The sequence below is a fragment of the Ursus arctos genome, chromosome X, assembly GCF_023065955.2.
Source record: "Ursus arctos isolate Adak ecotype North America chromosome X, UrsArc2.0, whole genome shotgun sequence".
NCBI lineage: Eukaryota > Metazoa > Chordata > Mammalia > Carnivora > Ursidae > Ursus > Ursus arctos.
In genome coordinates this window covers 118,621,488-118,646,463 of record NC_079873.1, presented here as the reverse complement: position 1 = coordinate 118,646,463, position 24,976 = coordinate 118,621,488, and the positions used below count along the sequence as shown (strand labels likewise).

General features: G+C 42.1%; 1 pseudogene; it reads right to left on the bottom strand.

Moving 5' to 3' along the window:
* Window positions 1-7,652: 7,652 nt before the first annotated feature.
* LOC113271030 (40S ribosomal protein S27-like) lies at window positions 7,653-7,906 on the bottom strand (annotated as a pseudogene).
* Between the last annotated feature and the right edge of the window lie 17,070 nt (window positions 7,907-24,976).

Below are 24,976 nucleotides of genomic sequence, written 5' to 3'. Positions count from 1 at the left end.
AGCCCGATGTGGGGCTCAATCCCAGGACCCTGAGATCATGACCTGAGCTGAAGTCAGACTCTTAACCAACTGAGCCACCCAGGTGCACCTGTAGAGGAAATATTTAAGACGATTATATTATAAACTGGGGAGGAAGTAAAGGGACATAAAGGAAAGCAAAGTTTTCACACTTTACTCTCCTACATATAATGATGACACCAGTTAGCTGTGAGGAGTTATATATATACCTACGCAAAGAGACACTCTTGGAAACCTGTAGGTAAATCAAAACGAAATTCTATAAAAAGCTCAAGAATCCCACAGGAAGATTTAGAAAGATAAAAACAGAGAAACAAAAGATAGAACAAACAGAAAACACCAAAAATGGAGATGTCCAAAATGTCATTCAACAGGTGAATGGTTCAAAAAACTGTGCTACGTTCATACCATGGACTCATGTTCAGCCATAAAAAGGAGAAAACTATTGATATACATAACAACTTGGATGAATATCCAGGGAATTATCATGAATAAAAAGAAGACACTCTTAAAAGGTCACATACTGTATGATTCCATTTATTTTTTTTAAGATTTTATTTATTTGACAGAGAGAGAGAGCACAAGCAGGGGGTCTGGCAGAGGGAGAGGGACAAGCAGGCTCCCCACTCAGCGGGGAGCCTGACGTGGGGCTCTATCCTAGGACCCTGGGGTCATGACCTGAGCCGAAGGCAGATGCTTCACCGACTGGGCTACCCAGGTGCCCCTGTATAATTCCATGTCTATAACATCCTTAAAATGACAAAATTGTAGAGATGAACAGATTAGTGGTTTCTGCGGGTTAGACACGGGGTGGGTGTAACTATAAAGGGGTAGCATGAGGGATATCTTTGCGGCGATAGACTAGTTCTGTTACTTGATTGCAATGGTGGCTATACAAATCTACACATGATAAAATGGCTTAGAACTATACACAAACATTGCGTCACTGCCAAATTCCTGGTTTTGACGCTGTACTCTATTTATATAAGATGTAATTGCTGATATAAAGTTTCAGTTAGGCAAGACAAATAAGTTCTAGAAATCTGCAGTACAACATTGTGCCTATAGTCAACAATTCAGCATTTTACACCTAAACATTTGTTAAGGGGTAGATCTCATGTGAAGTTTCTTACCATAAAACAACAAACACAAAAAGGGGCAGAAGGAAACTTTGAGAGGTGACAGATATGCTTATCACCTGATTGTGGTGATAGTCACAAGTACATGCATATCTTCAGACTCATCAAAGTGTAAACATTAAATATGTCCAGCTTTCAGTATATCACTTGTTGCTCAATAAAGCTGTGTAAAAAAACCCCAAAATGTAACCACTGTGAGAAAACGGGTGAACAGTACAGGGATGTCTCTGTACTACATTTCCATCTTCCTGTGAATCCATAACTACATTGAAATAAAAACTTTTGAAAAAGGTAACCTCAAAATGCAGAGATATCCAGTGATCATGTAGGAGAAGACTCAACATCAAGATGTCAATTGTCTTCAAATTGTTCTGTAAATTTAATTCAGGTTCAATCAAAATTGCACCAGGATTTTTAATGGATCTTAACAAGATGATCATAAAGTTTATGCTGAAGAGTAAGGCACCAAGAATAGACGAAACAATTTTGAAGAAGAGCAATGGAAAGCAGATTATCAAGAATTATCACAATATAGCAATTAAGACAGTGTGGTATTGGCAAATGGATAAATAGATCAGTGGAACAGAAAAAAGAGCCTAAAAATAACTCCTATAAATCTGTGGGAAGTAGGTATATGACATTCATTGATTATACCTCATGGAAGAGGGGCGCCTGGGTGGCTCAGTCAGTTAAGCATCTGCGTTCGGCTCAGGTTATGATCCCAGGGTCCTGGGATTGAGCCTCACATCGTGCTCCTTGCTCAGCAGGGCGCCTGCTTCTCCCTCTGCCTGCCACTCCCCCTGCTTGTGCTCTCCCTCTCTGTCAAATAAATACAATCTTTAAAAATAAATAAATAAATAAATCATGGAAGAGGGGCACCTGGGTGGCTCAGTTGGGTAAGTGTCTGCCTTCAGCTCAGGTCATGATCTCAGGGTCCTGGGATCAAGCCCATCATCAAGCTCCCTGCTCAGTGGGGAGTCTGTTTCTCCTTCTCCCTCTGTACCCTCCCCTGCTTGTGTGTGCTCTCTCTCTCTCAAATAAATAAAATATTTTAAAAAATATATAAATCATGGAAGATATGATATAGACTATTCAATAAATACTATTAAAATTATCCATGTGAGAAAAGATAAAATTAGATAACATCTTCAAATCCTACCTAAGAATTAATTCAAAATGAATTAAAGATCTAAATGTTATTTTTTTTAAGTTTATTCATTTAAGTAATCTCTACACCAACGTGCGGCTCGAGCTCATGACCCTGAGATCAGGAGTCATACGTTCTTCTCAGTTGGAAGAAGCCAGGTACCCCAAAGCTCTAAACGTTAAAAGCAAAATTTTATAACATTTTGATGCAAATGTAGAATACGTTTATGATCTTGGAGTAAGGAAGAATTTCTTTTTTTTTTTATTTTTTATTTTTATTCGACAGAGATAGAGACAGCCAGCGAGAGAGGGAACACAAGCAGGGGGAGTGGGAGAGGAAGAAGCAGGCTTCCCAGTGGAGGAGCCTGATGCGGGGCTCCATCCCATAACGCTGGGATCACGCTCTGAGCGGAAGGCAGACGCTTAACCGCTGTGCCACCCAGGAGCCCCAGAATTTCTTAATCACACACGCATCCAAACTCACAAATTTTAATAGAAAAGACGGATAAACGTGACTGCATTAAATATTAAAATGTCTATAGAAAAAAAATGACACTATAAAGTGAGAGACAAGTCATACAGCGGGAGAAGACATTTGCCACACACAAAATTGAAAAAGAAACAGCATCCAAAAGATATATAATAAATACATTTTGAAAAGGCAACCAACCCAAAAGAAAAATGGGCAAAGAATACCAACAGGCAACGAACAGAAGGAACTGGAATGATCTACAAATATATGAAAAGATGTTCAACATCACTAGTATTCAGGGAAATACTTGCCAGATGGACAAAAATTGAAACTTAAAAGTTGCCGGTGGTAGGGTGTCATGGGAACACATAGACCACTGGTAAGACTATTAGTAAAAACTGGGAACAACCTAAATATCCATCAACTGGGTAATGAGTAAATTAAATGTGTCAATGGTTGTACTATTAGGTTTGCTGCTCAGCAGTGAGACAGCCTAGATCAAAATGTACCTGCACGGACCGATCTCAGGAAATAATGCTGAGAATGGGTTGACGGGAAGTGGGAAATAAAGGGAACTTCAACTTTTCCTAAAGTATTTTACTCTTTTTATCTTAAAAAAAAAAAAAAGGAAGTCGGGGTATCCGGGTGGCTCAGTCGGTTAAGCGTCCAACTCTTGGTTTTGGCTCAGGGTGTGATCTCAGGGTCGATGGGATCGAGCCCGCCATTGGGCTCCTTGCTCAGCGGGGAGTCTGCCTGAAGATTTTCTCTGTCTTGTTTCTCTCTCTCAAATAAATAAAAAAAAATCTTTAAAAAATGGAAGACAAAATAAATATGGTGGTGTATTTCCACTCTGCATGGGAAGAACACAAGTGCTTGCTATATTCTTCTCTGAACTTTCCTGTATTTTGAAAGCTCTCGGAATAAGTGAAAGATGTGGTGTGAGATGCTTCCAATAAATACTCCGTTTAGAGAACCATCGTATTACAGTAGTAGTAACTTTAAATGTTAACCTTCCCAGGAACACTTTCATTTTTAAAGAAGCTTGAGGCACTGTGGGATTTGCTGTCACTTATGAACTGTGGGACACAACTTCAAAGGGAGTTATCTTCCTCCCATGTGCTAGTCTCGCAATTTGAGTAAGTTGCCACCCTTTTGACTGAAAGATAGGCTCCCGTTAGGTTGGACAGTTCAGAGAGAACAGAACATTTTCCCCTTCAGTGATGCTTTCATTCTTTATAAATAAAACTGCATTTAAAACAACTCCACATGGAATAAAATGTAGAGCCAGGTTTATAGAAACATGGACACCTCTGTGCAAATAAAACCCCTCAAATTTTATCAAGCATTGATTCTATCCTGCTCATCATCTGAAGTAGACTTAACACAATTTAAACACTTCTTGGTTTGTCTGCAGAGTATCAGGTCTTGTCCAGAGCTCGGAGACTCCTACTCCCTTCACCCCAATCAACTCTGCCAGTTGTTTAAACGGCTCGAATCTTTCTGCAGCCACGGCTTTTAAGTGAGAGTCTTTTTATTGCTTTGGGCATGTTCCTTCTCCTAGCCAGTGCTCAGAATTTTAACTATCTAACTATTCAATTTCTCTCTGTCTCTTTACATGGGGGAAAAACTGGATTTCTGTTCCGCACAGCTTGGCAAAAGCTAGCAGGGAGTGAGAGATTACAGCCAGATGTGCATCTGCATGTCAGCGGCAAGAAGGTCTGGGATGGTGCTTTTTCAATCAGAAGGGAGTCATTTTCCCCCTCCCGAAGGAGAGGGCCTCCTCCCTCCCATCAGATATTTGGCGGCTAGATGCGCACTGATTAATTACTGAGGTCGCATCTACACACAACTGGTTTTCTTAACAACAATCCTTCCAGTTCATTCCTGAATGTGCTTCTTATTTTTAAAAGAACTACCCTCCTTTCCCAAAGCATTGAAATAGAAAATAGAAAAGTAGTTCAAAGAACAAAGCATAATTTTTTTAAAGATTGTATTTATTTATTTGAGAGAGAGAGAGAGAGTCAGAGAGAGAGAGAACATGAGAATGGGGAGGGTCAGAGGGAGAAGCAGACTCCTCACTGAGTGGAGAACCCGATGTGGGGCTCAATCCTGGGGCTCTGGGATCATGACCTGAGCCAAAGCCAGACGCTTAACCACCTGAGCCACCCAGGCACCCCTAAAGCATAATTTTAGAACGAATGATTCCACCACAATTTCTAATATTAGAAAATCAAGCACCAGTGGGAGGGGGTTTTCAGGGGCAGGGAAACACTTTGAGTACCCTTCCAATCCGAACACCAAGCCAATCAGTTATTCTATTGGCACATCACATGAGGTATCATTCTTAATATTTTCTGGTCAAGTCCAGAAATCCATTTTATATTGGAAAGGTAAGAAAACATAGGCATCCTTTCTCTGTACCCCAACAGCCCTCCATGTGCTTAAGAAAGAGAGTGTATCAAGTTCATTATTAGTAAGTTCCTTTTTCTAGTTTGACTCATTACTGACAATTTCCATCTGTTTTCCAAGACATATGAGGTCCCCAATACAATCACTCCATGAAACCTACCCTGGAAACTGCCTGTTGGATCAATTCTCATTTCTAAGGAGCTCAACATGCAATGCAGCCGGTGTTAGAAGTAGTTGATTGCAAGAAGTATAATTATGGGTTCTCCAAGACAAGCTAAATTTGTGAGAATGGGTTGATAGTCAGTACTTTAAGATCCTATCTCCGTATCGGGGAAAATACTGGAAAGTCACAGATGAGCAGTAGCTCTGTGATATCAATGACAATTTGCTATGTAAAATTTGGGGGCAATCTAAATGAAAATGTGTGTACTACAGCTCTGAAAAGCTGCACCTACCCATCCCATCTCCCCAAGTTCATCTCTCTCCACTCTCCCAGATAACACACATCTTGTGGGCTGCTCCAATTCTCAACTGCGATACAACTGACAGATGATGTTCACGTGTGCGACATACTCCCACGGGTGTACTTGGGGACTACACAATTCTTGGCATGCCAGCTCTTAATTGGGCCCTTTTCTCTAATTCTCATTAAAACATACTGAAATGCAAGCAGGCACGAGTGATGCTGTTATTAGAAGGATAACCTTGAATCCATTCCAACTTATAACTACAGTAAATCATTTAGCAATGTTGGTATGTTCACGCCTATTAGTAACAAATTATTACATTAACACTTTACGGCCAATCACAACACATCAGCTGTGGCTAACAATGGCTCCTCTTGTCCTATCAGTGACCTGCCACACTCTCTCACGCCTCTGCACATGCTTTTCCCTCTGCTCCAAAAGGTCTAATACCCCACCTAATAAGTCCACAAAACAAGTTTGTTGATTGACCAAAGGAATGAACGAATGAAGTGCTTGCGACCTCAGATAAGCCTCCCACTGCGTTTATAACGTTCGCACATTGGGCCACAGCCACGCTCTGATGAAAATAATATTCTGTTACGAATAGGAAAGTTAACTGTGATTATGGGCAATTTTCTTAACCAGAAAGCATTGAGTAGTAAGATGCTTTGCAGCTGTACATTTTTATTAAGGACCGTTTAAATAAACATAAAACATGTTTGCCAGGAGAGGGTAAAAAGACGGATGTGAATTTCAGTCAGAAAATAGGTACATTCATTATTTTTTGCATTTGCCTTAAAATGTGCCCCTAAAAGAGCAATTATCCTTGGATGTCATTTTTGACCAGCGACAGGGACCAGAAATAGTGACTTAATTTAGGCAGGAATTTGCTAGGACATAATATGGCTACTGTGCCTGGAGTCTTTCTTGGTCATAAAAGCAGTAAGGAAGTATGACATAACGTTGTGATGGTAAATCACAGCCCGAGCCATTTTGGTTGGCAGAATTTGAAAGACAAACATTACTTCAGGAGCAGAGAAGACGTGCCTAATTACCTCCGTGCCTGGGCTGGATTCCCTGCAGCGTGGGTCGTTCCTGGACTCAGGTGTGTCCACACGGCCAGGGGCCACGTGTGCAGGGGCAGTGTGGCCTCGTGAGGAAGTAGGCGCCTAGGGATGGGACAGCTGGCAGCCCCCCTCTGCTACCTCCTCTTCAGGGAAATCGGGCAGCTGAACCAAAGGAGAAGGCAGCCTCCACAGGCCCTGTGGAACCTAGAGGGAGTGAGACTGGGGAGAGAGGAGAAGCTGGTCCCAGCCACTCTGCCTGGGAAGTGGTGGGGACCTGAGCCCATCATATTTGTAAATCTTCCATTTTTACCTTTCTGCATTTTCAGAGCTCAGAAAGCTCCGTTCCTTTGTAGCTTTTGTTTGACACTGACAGCCTGAGGCCCCCCTCCTTCCTTGCTTCTCTGTTTCTGTCTGTCTGTCTCTCTCTGTCCCTTTATGGAAATCGGTTGCCCTCTCATAGTAGGGTAGAATATAGTAGAATCCCAGCAAGGCTTTCCCTGGGGTGTTCAGCCCTTTGCCAGAGATTTTCTTTTTTTCTCTCATTCCTCACATATAGTATGCCCTGAATCCCAATAATTCTCCACCTTTTGCTTTTTAATTGCAGCAACACACACAGAACATAAAATTGGTATTTTTTAAAAAAGATTTTATTTATTTATTTATTTGAGAGAGAGGGAGATAGAGAGAGAGAAGGAGGAAGACAGAGAGCTGAGAGTAAGGGAGAGAAGAGGGACAAGCAGACTCCCTGCAGAGAATGGAGCCCAATGGGGGGCTCAATGCGGGGCTCGATCTCAGGACTCCGAGATTGTGACGTGAGCTGAAATCAAGAGTCGGATGCTTAACCAACTGAGCCACCCAGGCGCCCTGACATTTTTTTAAAATCCAAAATGTGTTTATTGGGATAGTTTTCCACTCAACTTCATTTTGGGTGCTTTTAGTGCTGCTTCTGTCTGAAGGAACATCCTTCTGTAAGCCTTGCTTGTCCTCCTGTAGGCTGCAGAGGACAGTGGAGCAGCCAACGCACAAAACTACAGTTTGTGCGTGGCTAAAGACAGTAGTGATTCTGTAGTATCCTGGGCACTTCACATCCGTGAAGTGGGAGTTGGGGCTCTGCACCAGACGCTTCTTCTTGTGCTTCCTCTTCTCCTCTTCCAGGGATGGGTGAAGGAGGTCCTTTGTGAGGGGCATATTCTTGTGGGGCACTCGTCACCACCAGAAAGGCCATAAAATTGACAAGTTAACCATTTTTAAGTGTCCAGTTCAGTGGCATTAAGCGCTTTCACACTGTTGTGCGCCATCTTTCTCCAGAACTCTTTTCGTCTTCCCAGACTGAAACTGTACATATTAAACAACTCTCCTTTTGCCCCTACCTCAAGCCCTTGGCAACCACCATTCTACTTTCTGTCACTAGGAATGTGACTACTCTAGGTCCCCCCACACAAGTGGAATCCTGTGGTATTTTTCTGTGACAGGCTGATTTCATTTAGCCTAATGTCTTCAAGTTTCACCTATCGAGTGCAGCAGGTGTCAGAATTTCCTCCCTTTTTTAAGGCTGAATAATACTCCACTGTATGGACGTACCACCTTTTCCTTACATTCATCCGTTGATCAAGACTTGGGTTGCTTTCACCTTCCAAACTTTACTTTGAACTGTGGAAACATTAGGCATGAATACCCAAAATGCTGAAGCTCTCCAGTGCCCCATCCTCTGCTCTCCAGAATCCTCATCTTGGACCCCCACAGCCCCAGGTATTATTAGCATGCATACCAGCTGCTCAGTGGTTGGCACACTCTATTGTGTTTAATCTTCACAACAATGCAGTGAGGTGAGTGTTACTCCCGTATAACAGAGTCTTCTACTGAGATGTAGAAAAGCTAAATGACTTGCCTAGGCCAGTTAATAAGTAGCAGAGCTTGAATTTGAAACTCCCAGTCAGGTTTGTCTGACCGTGAAGCCCCTACTCGGAAGTACCACTCCTAGTGCCTACACAAGGCCCAGAGGCCCCTTGCTACCAGTTCCTTCTGTTTGGTTTCATATTGGGTTGGTTTGTGAGAAAAGTAGAGCTGACTCTACGCACTGGCAGACTGCTGACCACATGTGCCTGGAAGGGCCCTTTGGATCCTGAAATCCTGGTCACCCCTCTCTTGCACACACACATGCATGAGCGTGCGTGTGTGCGCACACGCACAGAGTTCTGAAATCATTCTACTCTGGGGGCTGTCAAGACTTCTCTATTGCTGTTTAAACCAGGCAGCAAGCATTATTGAGATGCTGGAATTTGTTTTAACTTTGTTCATCAATTAGCTGAAAGAAGCCTGGCCTAGACTAAGGACTTGGTTCATGTTCTTGGATCTGCTACTCTTCCATAAGTTATTTGTTTCATTTCCTCTCCAGAGGCCATCTGCTCTTGAATGGATTAATTAAAGAGGTCCCAGCATTTGAAAATGCTAGAAGAATTAGGCTTGAGGCTGTTGGCAGATGTTTACCTGTTCGTGTAAGTGTGCCTTAGAAGCCCTAGTGACACCACTTTCTACCAAGGAAAAGAAGGGTTGAGGGGCTTTGTGGCTGAGACTGGGGTGTGTGTGGAGGGGTGACCCCATGGAAGTGAGAAAAAGCCTAGTGGGGCTAGGAACTTGCAAACAGAAAACACGAACTCAATTGCCTCAATTTTGCCAGGAGCTGGCCAAGTCTACAGCTCTCTCTGACACTACCCCAAAGGCTGGCCAGAGTGGCTCTGTACATGCCGGTACCCTGGGCAGCAGCAGGCCCAGCTGGGTAAACAGAAGTACAGGAGCAAAACAAGCCAATAAATCACGGCACGGCTCTAGACTGCTCCAGTCCCCTCCTCCCTCTTCCTTTCCAGCTCCCCCGGGTCTCCCTATCAAGCAAATGGGCCCAGGTGTCCTTTGATCTATCTCCTTGCCCTTCACAAGGGAGAAACGTATCTATAGGAAGGGTGAGCTCAGCCCCATCTGTGACCTGCCCCAGGGTTCCTTGCAGGGAGCTGTGAGCTTCACACATCCAGCTGCTAATGGCAAAAGAGAGAAGTAGACATGGGGTGTTTGAGAAGCTTAAGGTTGGCCTATGGTTAGAGGCACCCTGGGTGGTTGACCTTTAGAGAGTTATAGAGATGAATGGGCCTGTTCTCCACCTCAAGCATGAGCTACCGCCTATATTAAGCACACAGAGCCCTGATGGGACCAGAGCTGAGCTCAAACTCCACCACTGCTCCTTTGCCTTGTGGCTTGTGTTTTTTTCATGCACTCCCTGTGCTCAAATTTGGAGCTCTCACATTTTGGAGATCCCTCATTCTGCTAGTAAATGGATATATCACCCACTGTTGGGTCATTGATCCACAGAGGGCTTCTTCCTCCAGGAGGCCCAAATAGTGTCCTATTCTACTGGGTAAAGCTCTTGTGACGGCTGTACCCCCAGTGCCTAGAACAGTGCTAACATCTCATTGGTGCTGATTAAATACTTATTGAGTGAATGAATGAATTGGCATAATGTAATGATTGAGGGGTCAGTCTCTGAAGTCAGACCAGAATTTCAGCCCAGGTTCTGCCAGTTTGACCTTGGGAAAGATAACTTCCCTTGGCCTTGGTTTTCTTATCTATAAAATAATAGTATCATAAAAAGAGTAATGTGTAAATTAGAAAAATAATGCACGTACTACACTGAGCCAATGGGTGACCCGTAAGTCCTCAGTAAAATGTTAGTTGATATTATTATTTTGTATATCAACTCCAGGCAACTGGTCTAGATTGCTGGGGGTGCTGAATTGAGGATTCTGTGGTCTCAACCCAACTCGATGGAAAAGACTGCTCTAAGGCCTGCTATGAGTGAAGATAGGAGAAGTGGGGCTTACTTACAGGGGATTTGCCTTCTCTGTTTTGGCCATGAAAATGGCCAACCGTGAACCATCTGGAATACACTTCAGGAAGAAGTACATTGCGTACATATGGCAAATTGCTTTTATCAGCCATGCAGGTGTAAGAAAAAAGCTTAGGGCTTCAGTGGGTACTGCCTGTCACAGTAAAGGCAAGGGTGGACGGTAGGCCTGCCTACTAAAATTCTGAAACTATTCAAATATCCCACTCCTTGCCTAATGGTTAGAAATAGCATTCTTTTTTTTATTTTTTTTATTTTTTTTTAAAGATTTTATTTATTTATTCGACAGAGATAGAGACAGCCAGCGAGAGAGGGAACACAAGCAGGGGGAGTGGGAGAGGAAGAAGCAGGCTCATAGCAGAAGAGCCTGATGTGGGGCTCGATCCCAGATCGCCGGGATCACGCCCTGAGCCAAAGGCAGACGCTTAACCGCTGTGCCACCCAGGCGCCCCAGCATTCTTTTTTTTTTAAAGATGTATTTATTTATTTGAGAGAGAGAGCATGAGCTGGGGGAGAGAGGGCTGAGGGAGAGGGAGAGAATCCTCAAGCAGACCCCCTACTGAGCATGGAACCCACACAGGGTTCAATCCCAGGACCCTGAGATCATGACCTGAGCCAAAATCAAGAGTCAGATGCTCAACAGACTGAGCCACCCAGGCGCCCCAGAAATAGCATTCTTCATCAAAGAAGCAGACCCTGATGGGAAGTCACTCCCCTATTCTTGAGTGGAGTCTTTGGTTCTATAAGGAGAATGACTGTCTTTCCATGTGCTTGAGTCTGTCAAATATCACACACTATATTTCAAACATGTGAGTTGACATCATGTGAGCAATACTGCACTCATTTCCAACCCTATTTGAACTTCAAAGGACATGTCAGCCACATTAGTTCCACCTAAGTATGTGGCACCTTCGATCAACAGGTACCTGATGGCCAAGAAGACTTAGAGGCCCATGTGTATTTAGAAATGGAGCCAAGAAAGGGAATTTTTGACTAAAGGTAAATGAACCTAAGTCTTGTAAAGTTTGAGTTCAGCTGTAAACACAAAGCACATGAAGTCAGAGAAAGTCTTAAATTCTCTATCTGAAAACACTCCAGTGACGTCATCTTGAGCCTGGGAGTATCTTTGGGGTCTGGAGAAGTGTGAGCCAGGAAGCCTCCATGGAGAAAAAAAAATGTTCCCTGTCACAAAGTCTCTCCAGAGACTTCTGGCTCTCAACAAAGCAGTAGGGTGGACTTGGGTTCTGAGGGGCACTGTGAGGGTAGGAGTATAACCTTTCACTCCCCATTCCCTGAACCAGCTTCACCAAATAACGAACTTGCCTTTGTACATTACTTGAAAAGTACCTAACGAACACCCTGCCCTCCAGAAATACCTCCTTCTTGGCCTCTCGCAAGTCACCTTTTCTTCTTTTAACAGCTTTAGGGCTTGACATTCCTCATGACCAGAGAATTTGGACAGGGTAACTTAGGGAGGCCTTAGCAAACAAAAACACGTGACTCAAGCAAGTGGATGCCATCTGGTCAGTTAGAAAGGCTTGTGGGTAAGGGGCACTCAACAGGGAACCAATTACGAGAGTGTTCTCAGGGCCTAAGGTCCTAGCTGTGGGGGCAGAGACCTCAGAGATTGAATCCCAGGACCTGGCTACTTGAGGCCACCAGGGGCTGGACAGAGCAGCAGAAAAGGGAAATTTGAGGGCAAAGAAAACAAATGTTTACATTTTGCCTGGAGCCATGCTGGGCAGCACTTCTTTCAGAGTCCTTCTTTCTCACCAAACAGAAGGGAGACAAAGCTGAAAGATTGCTCGTCTCCTTTTCTCTGCACACCTCCCTCCCTTGCCAAATGAACTGGGTACAAAGGGGCCTGTGAATGATTGTGTTTGGCAGAAAGGGTAGGCCCCCTCTTTATGGGCTTTGTGGGCTGCTTACTGATAAAGAATTTGTAATAGTCATTCTCTAAACAGAAAGAATTTCACCCAAGCCATTTTCACCTCACACCTGGGCAAAACTATGGATAAATATTCTTTATGAATATAGATGTAAAAATCCTCAAAAAAATTCAGAATAGGTGAATCCATGGAGACAAAAGTAGATTAGTGGTTGCCAAGGGCCAGGAAGAGGGGAGAATGAGGAGTGACTGTTTAATGTGTATGGGGTTTCCTTCTGGGGTGATGAAAATGTTCTGGAACTACATAGCAGTGATGATTGCACAACAGTGTGAATGTACTAAATGCTACTGAGTTGGCACTTTGAAATGGTTGAAATGGTGAATTTTATGTTATGTGTATTTTACCACAATAATAAAAAAATCTTCAACAAAATATAGTTGACCCTTGAAGAATGCAGGGGTTAGGGGCACCAATCCTCCCATGCAGTCAAAAATCCACACGTAACTTTTGATTCCCCAAGAACTTAACTACTAATAGCCTACTGTTGACTGAAAGTCTCACCAATAACATAAACAGTCAATTAACACATATTTTGTATGTTATATGTATCAAACACTATATTCTTACAATAACATACGCTAGAGAAAAGAAAATGTTATTAAGGACATCATGAGAGAGGGCTGCCTGGGTGGCTCAGTCGGTTGAGCATCTGATTCTTGGTTTCAGCTCAGGTCATGAGCTCAGGGTCATGGGATGTAAGAGAAGGGCACCTGGGTGGCTCAGTTGGTTAAATGTCTGCCTTCGGCTCAGGTCATGATCCCAGGGTCCTAGAATGGAGCCCCGCATTGGGCTGCCTGTTCAGCAGGGTGTCTGCTTCTCCCTCAGCCCCTCCCCCACTCATGCCTGTTCTTGCGCTCTCTCTCTGAAATAAAATCTTTAAAAAAAAAAACTATAAAGAAATACTGCTTCACATCCACTAGAATGGCTATAATAAAAAAGACAAATAATAACAAGTGTTGGCAAGGATGTGGAGAAGTTGGAATGCTTACACACTAGTGATAGAAATGTATAATGTCACGGCACCTGGGTGGCGCAGTTGTTAAGCGTCTGCCTTTGGCTCAGGGCGTGATCCCAGCGTTCTGGGATCGAGCCCCACATCAGGCTCTTCTGCTGGGAGCCTGCTTCTTCCTCTCCCACTCCCCCTGCTTGTGTTCCCTCTTTCGCTGGCTGTCTCTCTCTGTCAAATAAATAAATAAAATCTTTAAAGAAAAAGAATGTATAATGTCACTGCCACTTTGGAAAACAGTCCAGCACTTCCTTAAAAGGTTAAACATAGTTATCATGTGACCTAACAATTCCACTCTGAGGTATATATACCCAAGAGAAATGAAACATGTCCACCTGAAAACTTGTATACAAATGTTCATAAGAACACTATTGACAATAGCCAAAAGGTGGAAACAATTGAAATGTCCACCAACAGATAAACGGATAAAGAAAATGTAGTATGTCTATACCATGGACTCTTATTCAGCCATAAAAAGAATAAACCTTAAAAACATTAAGCAAAGTGAAAGAAGCCAGACCAAAAAAAGGCTCATATTATATGATTCCATTTATATGAAATGCCCAGAATAGCAAAATCCATACAGACGGAAAGGTTAGTGGTTGCCAAAGGCTGAAGGGGGAAGGAATGGGAAGTGACTGCTAATGTGTAAGAAATGTCTTTCTGGTGTGATGAAAATATTCTGGAATTGGATAGTGGTAATAATCGTACCACTTTTTGAATATACTAAAACCACTGAATTTTATACTTTAAGAGAGTACATTTTATGGCATGTGAATTACACTGCAATAAAAAAAATGGGAAAAAGTTTTTTTCAGGGAGATCACTGATTTTTGGTATGTAACTCAGAAGGAACTCATGGAGTTATGTCAACTCTCATCTTCTATTTCTATGAACAAGATTTCTCAGTCCTTATGTATATAAAGAAAATTAGAAATGGAATTGATGCTGAATACTGGTTTTCTAGCAATAAGTAATATTTATCCATGGATACCTTAAAAAAATCCCATCCATTTCATTAAGAGATGCACTTAAATAAAAATTCATGTAGCTAATAATTATATTTATTTTTTAAGATTCATTTATTTGAGAGAGAAAGAGTGAGCTCAAGGAAGGGAGGGACAGAGGGACAGAATATCCAAGCAGACTCCCACTGATCGCAGAGCCCAAGCAGGGCTTGATCCCACAACCCTGAGACCATGAGCTGAGCCAAATCCAAGAGTCAGATGCTTAACCGAATGAGCCACCCAGGCACCCCTATTTTCAAAAACTTTTAATATATTTATTCTGTTCTTAACATTTATATACAGTAATTGTAATATTTTTAAATAATTAGTGTTTTGTGGACACAGAAAGTAAAAGTTAATTTCAATTTATGAGTATATTTTTGTTACAGAAAAGTCTGAGGGGGCGCCTTAGACTTTTGTGTATAAAAATGTACTACCTTAAGATAAAATTCTCTGGGGGAAGTGAACTAGAAATACAGATTGAAGGAGTACAATGTTAAGTGCTTAAAAAGACTTGCTTATATGTTTTCAAATAAAATGATGGTGAGTAAAATCACTTTGGTGTTTAGATCCCATTAATACATTTAAAAGAAAGAAGAACCCTTTTATTTTAAATGCTGATATTTACAATAGATTGGAAAGAACATCTTTGCAACTGTTTACACTCAAGACTGTAAAACTGTATGATAAAAATGTGCAAGGCAACACTTAGTTACCAAAGGTCAGAACACTGAGAATAGCACAGTATCATTTATGTGGTATTCTTGTCAAAAATGGATAACGTCAATCTAATCATGAAAAAACATCAGAAAACCCTCCATTGAGGAGCAGTCTACAAAGTAGCTGGTCAATATCTTTAAAAAAGCATCAAGGTCATGAAAGACAGAGAAAGACTGTTAAAGATTTAAAGGGACTGAGGGAACATGACAACTCAATGCGACGTGGGATCCTGGATTGGATCCCGGGACAGGAAAAAAAAAAATCAGTGGAAGGACTAGGGAAATGTGTATAAACTCTGTGGTTTAGGGCAACAGACTGAATGTGTCCCCCCAAATTCTTATGTTGGAACCTAACCCTTAATGTAATGGCATTAGGAGGTAGGGACTTTGGGGGATAATTAGGTCACAAGGGTGGAGCTCTCATGAATGGAATGAGTGCCATTATAAAGGGGACCCCAGGGACACCTGGGTGGCTCAGTCGGTTAAATGTCTGCCTTTGGCTCAGGTCATGAACCCAGGGTCCTGGGATCGAGCCCCGCATCGGGCTCCCTGCTCAGTGGGGAGCCTGCTTCTCCCTCTCCCTCTGCCTGCTGCTCCCCCTGCTTGTTTTCATTCTCTCTCTTTCTCTGTCAAAGAAATAAAATCTTTAAAAAAGGGGGGGGGACCCCAGAGAGCTTTCTCTCCCTCTTTCTGCCATGTGATGGCAGTCCACAGCCCAGAAAAAGGCCCTCATGCAACCATGCTAGCACCCATTTCTCAGACTTCCAGCCTCTAGTCCTGTGAGAAATCAATTTCTGTTGTTTGTCAGCCACCCGCTCCGTGGTACTTAGTTACGGCAGCCTGAACTAAGACATTAAGTCAGTATTATTGTACCAGTGTTAATTTCCTGGGTTGGATCACTGTACTATGGGTTAAGTCAGTTAACATCAGAGAAGACGGGGTAAAGGGCATACTGGAACTCTCCTGTACTATTTTTTTCAACTTTCACATAAATCTAAAATTACCTCGGAATAAAACGTTTAAGAAAATCACAGGGGATTCTCAGGCAAAAATGTTTGATGATTATTGAGTCACATGAGTCACAACATCCATGAAACAAAAGCAAACCAGTGCAGCTCTTCCTGGTTCTGAGATCCGAGAGAAACTTCTCCCCCTGTATCCTCATCTCGCACTGATGTGATAAGGTCCTTAGCATCCTCTTTACAGGAAACAGCAACAAGCAGGGCTCATTTTTCTTCCTGCAAGTCTGCATTGTGCACTGAAAGGATGCTTAAAGCTCTCTCGAGTGCAGGTGCTCTATTTATTTTTTTTAAAAAAGAGTGTTCTTCCTGATTACAAAAGCAACATAAACTTCTTACAGAGGGGCGCCTGGGTGGCTCAGTCGGTTAAGTGTCCGACTCTTGATTTCAGCTCAGGTCATGATCTTAGGGTTGTGAGATCGAGCCCCGCCTTGGGCTCTGTGCTGAGTGCGAAGCCTGCTTAAGATTCACTCTCCCTCTTCCTCTGTCCCTCCCCATCCCACCCACCCCTGCTCGCGTGCGTTCTCAATCTCTCTCTCTCTCAAAAAAAATAATAAACTTCCTATAGAAATTTTGGAAAACAAAAATAGCTACAAAGAAGAAAATAAAAATGCCTGCAATTGCACACTACGGTGAGTATTTTGGGCTGTTTCCTCCTAGTCTTTTTCCATGCACATATACAGGATGGGCGGGGTCTTTTAATAAAAACACCAATCATTCCCAATGTAACTGCAAACTACTTTTCTTTACAATTACAGTATAAGACCATCTCTCCACATTATGACATTTTTCTCCTACATTTTAAATCATGAACGTTGGGGCACCTGGGTGGCTCAGTCGGTGAAGCATCTGCCTTCAGCTCAGGTCATGATCTTGGGGTCCTGGGATGGAGCCCCACATCGAGCTCCCTGCTCAGCAAGGAGTCTGCTTCTCCCTCTGCCTCTCCCCCCATCCCCCAGCTGTGCTCTCTCTCTCTCTCACTCACTCTCTCTCTCAAATAACATCTTTTAAAAAAATAAAAAATATTATTTTATTTTTTAAAAGATACTAATATAACAAAATAAAAATTATTAAAAAATAAAAAATAAAATAAAAAATAAATCACGGATGTTAATTAAGTAAAATTTAAATAAAAAATTTTTTTAGATCACAAGATAAAATTCCTTTGTGTGGATACACCAAAATTGATGTTACTGACCCCCTATCACCGATCTTGTGCTCTACAACCCTACAGGGCCAGGGGCTCTGCCTCTGCCAGACTCTCTGCATGCCAGGTAGGCACTTAGACCAAGCAAGTGGACCGACAGACATTTGTGGCTAATAAATGCCAAAGAAGCTAGGGTTTCTGCAAGCCTCAGAATATTGCTTCCTAGTGCATGATGGTGAGGTGTGGTGCCTATCTCCCTGAACCCCTGTTCAGAAAAATGTTTGAGTATATCCCCAAATATCATATAATTTTAATATATTTATTTATATATTTAATTTATGCACATGTACTTAAGTACATATATATATATTGCTCATTTACAAATTATATTAATATACTGCACACTAAAAAATAATTATGGACATTATATAATATACACAAACACAGAAATTTATAAATTACGGATGAGAAATTTGTAAATTCTAATCAAGCACCCCTAAATTTTAGTGTGTCTGTTTTACATCATAAAGCATATATAGAACCTAGAAATTTAAAAGTGATAAAATAAAGAGGCAATGGGAATAGAAGTTCTAACATTTTCTTCCTGCCCCACAATGTCCACACTCCGCTCTGGAGATGGAGTGGGGTGAATGGAGGGATCTCCAACTTTACCCATCATTTGCTCAGAAAAAGACAGCATGTCACTTGTCATAACACCTTCAAATAGCTCCTGAAAACGTCCTCAGACAGGAAGTGCACCTCAAACCCTCTTGGGCCCCTCTAGGCATTTCAGATTGGCTCCTGCAGACACTGCTGACCTCTGTGCCACAGGGTCGTTCGTTACACTGCTGGTGTGTTTCAGTCTATTGACTTTAGATTGTTGGAGCCTGTAGGCAAGAGGCGGGCCATTAATCTGTCCGGCACTTAGCACGCTGTTAGCCTCCATTGTTAGAGGCCGCTGTGATTTGTAGACCAAACACGGGCCCGGAGTCAGAAAACCTGGGTTTTGGTCCTTTCTCTGCCCCTTGCTTCGTTGTGTGACCTTGGGCAAGCCCATTTATCTCTCTGAAGGAAGCCACAGTGTGCCACGGCGGGGGGGGGGGGGGCAATGTGAGAAGCAGAAGAGACATACGCCCTAGAACCAGCCAGGCTTGGCTCAAATCTCAGCCCTGCGTACGGGGTGCTGCGCAGTCTGGGGTAAGCTTATCTTCTCTCAGCTTCCATGTTCTCATTTTCAATTGGGGGATAATAATACCACCTATCTCACAGGCTTGTGAAAAGTTACTAGAATAACACTTAATGAACGTTTGCCAAACCTGACATTTAAAGGTAAGTAGAAGTACCGAATGTCAAAGTCCTCCAAAATCATCTGTTCCAACCCGCTCGACTCCACAGATGAGCATACTGAGGACAAGAGCCGGGAAGGGGGGTTGTCCAAGGCCGCACCCTGAGCTCCACCTCTTCTATAGTCAGCAAACCTGGATTCTCATTAGGGTGCTAACATTAGCTCCAGGTGAATTCCCCTAAGCACCCCTTCGCTTGTAATAGACATTTAATAGTTATTTTTCTACACGTGAGGGGAGGAAAGGGAAGGGAGAAGAGCCATGACACTAAACTAAGGCCCACAGGTCATCAGATAAAAACATTGAGCCATCTAGAAAGAATTTGGGTGACAATAACATTCGTGATAATGGCTCACATTCTATGGACCACGTATCACTCTAGGGACTTTTCACATATTAATGTACTTAATCTTCACAATAGCTTTATAATCCCCATTTTACAGGTGAGGAAATGGGCTCAGAAAAATTTTGCACTTGCCCATGGTTATACACAGGGAGAGCTAGGATTCCAACCTAGGTGATCTGTCTCGGGCAGTGGTTCTCCGACCTGAGCAAGCATTGGAATCACTGGGAGAGCTCGTTCAAACACAGATGACTGGGTCCCACCTTCAGAATGTCTGATCAAGCAGGTCTGGGTTGGGGCCCAAGAATTTCTATTTCTAATGAGTTTCCCGGTGAGACTGCTGCTGTTGGTAAAAGGGTCACAGTTTTGAACATCAATAGTATATGATTCTGCAGTCAACCACCTTATTACACTACCCAGGTCATCCTCTTGCAAAATCCTTCATTGACTCCTCCATCACCTTAAGATAAAACACAGATGCCTCCTTAAAACACACAGGGCATTTCGTGATCTGGCCTTTTTTAGCTTTCTAATCTCATCTCCTTCTGGTACCCTCCATTCACCCCATGTCCATCCTCCAAAGCTATTTTCCATTTCAGAATGTACCAGAGGCTCTCTCTGGCTTCTGTCTGCATTTGCTATTTCTTCTGTCTAGGATGCCTGCACTCTCACATGCTCCTCCCACCAACACCTAACTAACTTCATGGACTTTAAGGTTAGAGATTCAGCTGAAGTATTACCTCCTTCCAGAAACCTAACAGAATCCCATTTCCTAGCCCCTCTCCAAGCTGGAGTGAGGGGCCTCTTTGGGGCCCCCAGTTCTCTGGCCTTCCTTCCTGCTCTCCCTATCCTGTAATTTTCTATACAGTGGTTTCCCCTATAAACCCCGAGGGACCTATTTTATTCATGTTAGTATTCCCAGTACCTGATACATGGTAACCGCTTGTTAAATGAATGTAAAAGGTTGATAGTTGGGGAACGTCACCAGAACCCAAGTAACAATATTAAAAACTGTCTGGTGAGGGGCATCTGGCTGGCTCAGTCAGTACAACATGCAACTCCTGATCTCTGGGTTGTAAGTTCAAGCCCCACACTGGGTGTAGAGATTTCTTAAAAATAGATTCTTAAAAAAAGTTTAAAAAATAAATAAATAATACAAACTGGTGAAAATATAGAAACAGAAAAAGCAAACTGCCTCTTGCTGTAAACCTGTCCCAGTCACACAGAACTGATCAACCATTCTTTTTCCCATTGCCTGTCTCCTTTCACCCTTTCCCTTCCTCCCCAACTCCACATCCAACATTGGACATACTCTGCCCCATGCTCCTCAGCCTACATTTCCAGTCCCTCTGCCCCAGTCTCTGATTGCCTCCAGATTGCCATGATGGCTGCCCCCATTTGCTGTGGGGAGAGAACCTATCTCTGGCAACACTGTAGGACTTAGCCAACTCCAGTCTGCAGGGGCGCGCTCCTCTCCCCTCAAACGTAGGGAAGATCAGGAATGGAAGGAGAGGGCTGGGGGCATATATCTGGGTGACATGGATCTCAACTCTCCTTCCAGATTGTGGCTGATTCTTTTTAGGGGAGTCATTTACACCCTCTTAGGAGAATGGAATGGGATCATTTCTCATGATTGTTTTTTTCTCTTTCTGACATGAGGGCAGATAATGAATGCTGGTTGGCCCTATGATTTACGAGTTCCTTGAAATGAGAAGATCTAAGAAGCGTAAGCTCAGCTGAGATCTAAGAAGCATAAGACAAGTTTAATATTTATAATTTGCTCCTCCCAATGACTGGCCTCAAGTCTCATCAAAAGAGTTGTGGGTCAGCCAAGGCAAACAATAGGGGGAGTTATACTTTGTAAAGTGTAACTATGAGATAGGACCAACCAGCTCTGGTGGAAGTTCAAATAGATTCACTTAACAAACAAACAACAACTACAACAAGCAGCAGCAATGACAAACACTGGGAAGGAGAAAGATTCTGATTTCCAGAGTTACATTTATAATATTCAGAATGACCAGTTTCTAACAAAAAATTATGAGACCTGCAAAGTAGACCATACCCAGGAAAAAACAAAACAACCACTAGAAACTGTCCCTGAGGAAGCCAAAATGTTGGACTTTTAGACAAAGACTCAAATCAGCTATTTAAAATATGTCCAAAGAGCTAAAGGATACCATGTCTAAAGAACTAAAGGAAAGTGTGAGAATGCAGTCTCAATAAATAGAGAATATCAAAAAGAGGTAGAAATTATTTTTTAAAAGAACCAAATAGAGGGGCACCTGGGTGGCACAGCGGTTGAGCGTCGGCCTTCGGCTCAGGGCGTGATCCCGGCGTTATGGGATCGAGCCCCGCATCAGGCTCCTCCGCTATGAGCCTGCTTCTTCCTCTCCCACTCCCCCTGCTTGTGTTCCCTCACTCGCTGGCTGTCTCTCTCTGTCAAATAAATAAATAAAATCATAAAAAAAGAAAAGAACCAAATAGAAATTCTGGAGTTGAAAAGTACAATAACTGATGTGAAAAATTTATTAGAGAAAAATTTACAGCAGATTTGAACAGACAGAAGAAAAAAATCAGCAAATTTGAAGATATTGATATCCAATGTGAGAAAGAGAAAGAAAAAAGAATAAAGAAAAACAACCAGAGCATGAGAGACCCATGGGACATCCTCAAATGTACAACATTAACATAAGGGAAGTCTCGGAAGGAGAGGAGAGAAAGAAAGAAGCAGGAAGAATATTTGAAGAAATAATAGCAAAAACCTCCCCAAATCTGATGAAAAATATTAATCTACACATCAAAAAGTTCAACTAGCTCCAAGGAGGATAAACTCAAAAAGGTATGCACCTAGACACATCATAAACAAACTGTCAAAAGCCAAAGGCAAGGAGATAATCTTGAAAACAGCAAGAGACAAGTCACTCATCACAAATGATCCTCAAGAACGGTTGATTTCTTATCAGAAACTAGGGAGGCATGAAGGCAGTGGGATGATATATTTAACGTGTTGAAAGGCAGAAGCTGTCAGCTGAGAATTCTGTACCCAGCAAAACTACCCTTAAAAATGAAGGAAAATATTATTCAGCCACCAAAAAAGAATGAAATCTTGCCATCTGCAACAACATGAATGGACCTTGAGGGCATTATACCAAGTGAACTAAGTCAGAGAAAGACAAATATCATATCATCTCACTTATATGTAGAACCAAAAACACTAACCCAAGCTTTGAATCTACGGAGAACAGACTAACAGACTAGTGGTTGCCAGAGATGGGGGGTGTTGGGGGTGGGCAAGATGGGTGAAGGGGTCAAAAGATACAAACCTCCAGTTATAAAATAAGTAAGTCATGGGGGTGGAATGTATAGCATGGTGACTATAGTTCATAATACTGTATTGCATATTTGAAAGTTGCTAAGAGAGCAGATGTCAAAATTCTTCGTCACAAGAAAAAACGTTTTTTATAAGTATGTACGGTGACAGATGTTAACTAGACTTACTGTGGTGATCATTTTGCAATACATGCAAATATTGAATCATCACATACACCAGAAACTAACACAATATTATATGTCAATTATGTCTCAATTAAAAAAAGAGGGGAGGGGCCTGGGTGGCTCAGTAGGTTAAGCGTCCAACTCTTGGTTTCGGCTCAGGTCATGATCTCAGGGTCATGGGATCAAGCCCCACAGTGGGCTCTGCACTCAGCGTGGCACCTGCTGGAGAGTCTCTCTCTCCCTCTGCTTCTGTCCCTCCCCACCTTTTGCACTCTCTCTCTCAAAATAAATAAATAAATAGTTAAATCTTAAAAAAAAAAAAAAAGAGGGGAAAATGGCAAAGGGAGTCCCTTCAGGCTGAAATGAAAGGACACTAGATAGTAACTCAAATCCACACAAAGAAATAAAGAGCACCAGTACACATAATATTAATATTTATAGGTAAATATTAAAGATCGTAATGTATTTTTGTAACTCCTTTTTTTCCATCTGATTGAAAAGGTAACTGCAGTAACAAAGCAGTAAGTATGGATCTATGTTGATGACCATATCATGTAAAAGAAGGGAGTTATTTCTCCTAAAGCTATTTCAAAAAATAGAAACAGAAGGAAAGCTACCAAACTCATTCTATGAGGCCAATATTACCTTGATCCCCAAACCAGGCAAAGACCCCCTCAAAAAGGAGAATTACAGACCGATTTCCCTAATGAATATGGACGCCAAAATCCTCAACAAGATACTTGCTAATAGAATCCAACAGTACATTAAAAGGATTATCCATCACGATCAAGTGGGATTCATACCTGGGATGCAAGCGTGGTTCAATATTCGCAAATCAATCAGCGTGATACATCATATCAACAAGAAAAGACTCAGGAACCATATGATCCTCTCAATCGATGCCGAAAAAGCATTTGACAAAATACAGCATCCTTTCCTGATTAAAACCCTTCAGAGTGTAGGAATAGAAGGTACATTTCTCAGTCTCATAAAAGCCATCTATGAAAAGCCTACTGCAAATATTATTCTCAATGGGGAAAAGCTGGAAGCCTTTCCCTTAAGATCAGGAACTCGACAAGGATGCCCACTCTCGCCACTATTATTCAACATAGTACTAGAAGTCCTTGCAACAGCAATCAGACGACAAGAAGGGATCAAAGGTATTCAAATTGGCAAAGAAGAAGTCAAAATGTCTCTCTTTGCAGATGACATGATACTCTATATGGAAAACCCAAAAGAACCCACTCCCAAACTATTAGAAGTTATAGAGCAATTCAGTAACGTGGCAGGATACAAAATAAATGCTCAGAAATCAGTTGCATTTCTATACACGAATAACGAGACCGAAGAAAGAGAAATTAGGGAATCCATCCCATTTACAATAGCACCAAAAACCATACGTTACCTTGGAATTAACTTAACCAGAGACGTAAAGGACCTATATTCTAGAAACTATAAATCACTCTTAAAAGACATTGAGGAAGACATAAAAAGATGGAAAGATATTCCATGCTCATGGATCGGAAGAATTAACATAGTTAAAATGTCCATGCTACCCAGAGCAATCTACACTTTCAATGCTATCCCGATCAAAATACCGAGGACATTTTTCAAAGAACTGGAACAAACAGTCCTTAAATTTGTATGGAAACAGAAAAGGCCCCGAATCTCCAAGGAACTGTTGAAAAGGAAAAACAAAGCTGGGGGCATCACAATGCCGGATTTCGAGCTGTACTACAAAGCTGTGATCACAAAGACAGCATGGTACTGGCACAAAAACAGACACATAGACCAATGGAACAGAATAGAGAGCCCAGAAATGGACCCTCGGCTCTTTGGGCAACTAATCTTTGATAAAGCAGGAAAAAACATCCGGTGGGAAAAAGACAGTCTCTTCAATAAATGGTGCTGGGAAAATTGGACAGCTACATGCAAGAGAATGAAACTTGACCACTATCTCACACCATACACAAAAATAAACTCCAAATGGATGAAAGACCTCGATGTGAGACAGGAATCCATCAAAATTCTAGAGGAGAACATAGGCAACAACCTCTACGACATCGGCCAAAGCAACCTTTTTCATGACACATCCCCAAAGGCAAGAGAAACAAAAGATAAAATGAATTTATGGGACTTCATCAAGATTAAAAGTTTCTGCACATCCAAGGAAACAGTCAGAAAAACTAAGAGGCAGCCCACGGAATGGGAGAATATATTTGCAAATGACACTACAGATAAAGGACTGGTATCCAAGATCTACAAAGAACTTCTCAAACTCAATACACGAGAAACAAATAAACAAATCAAAAAATGGGCAGAAGATATGAACAGA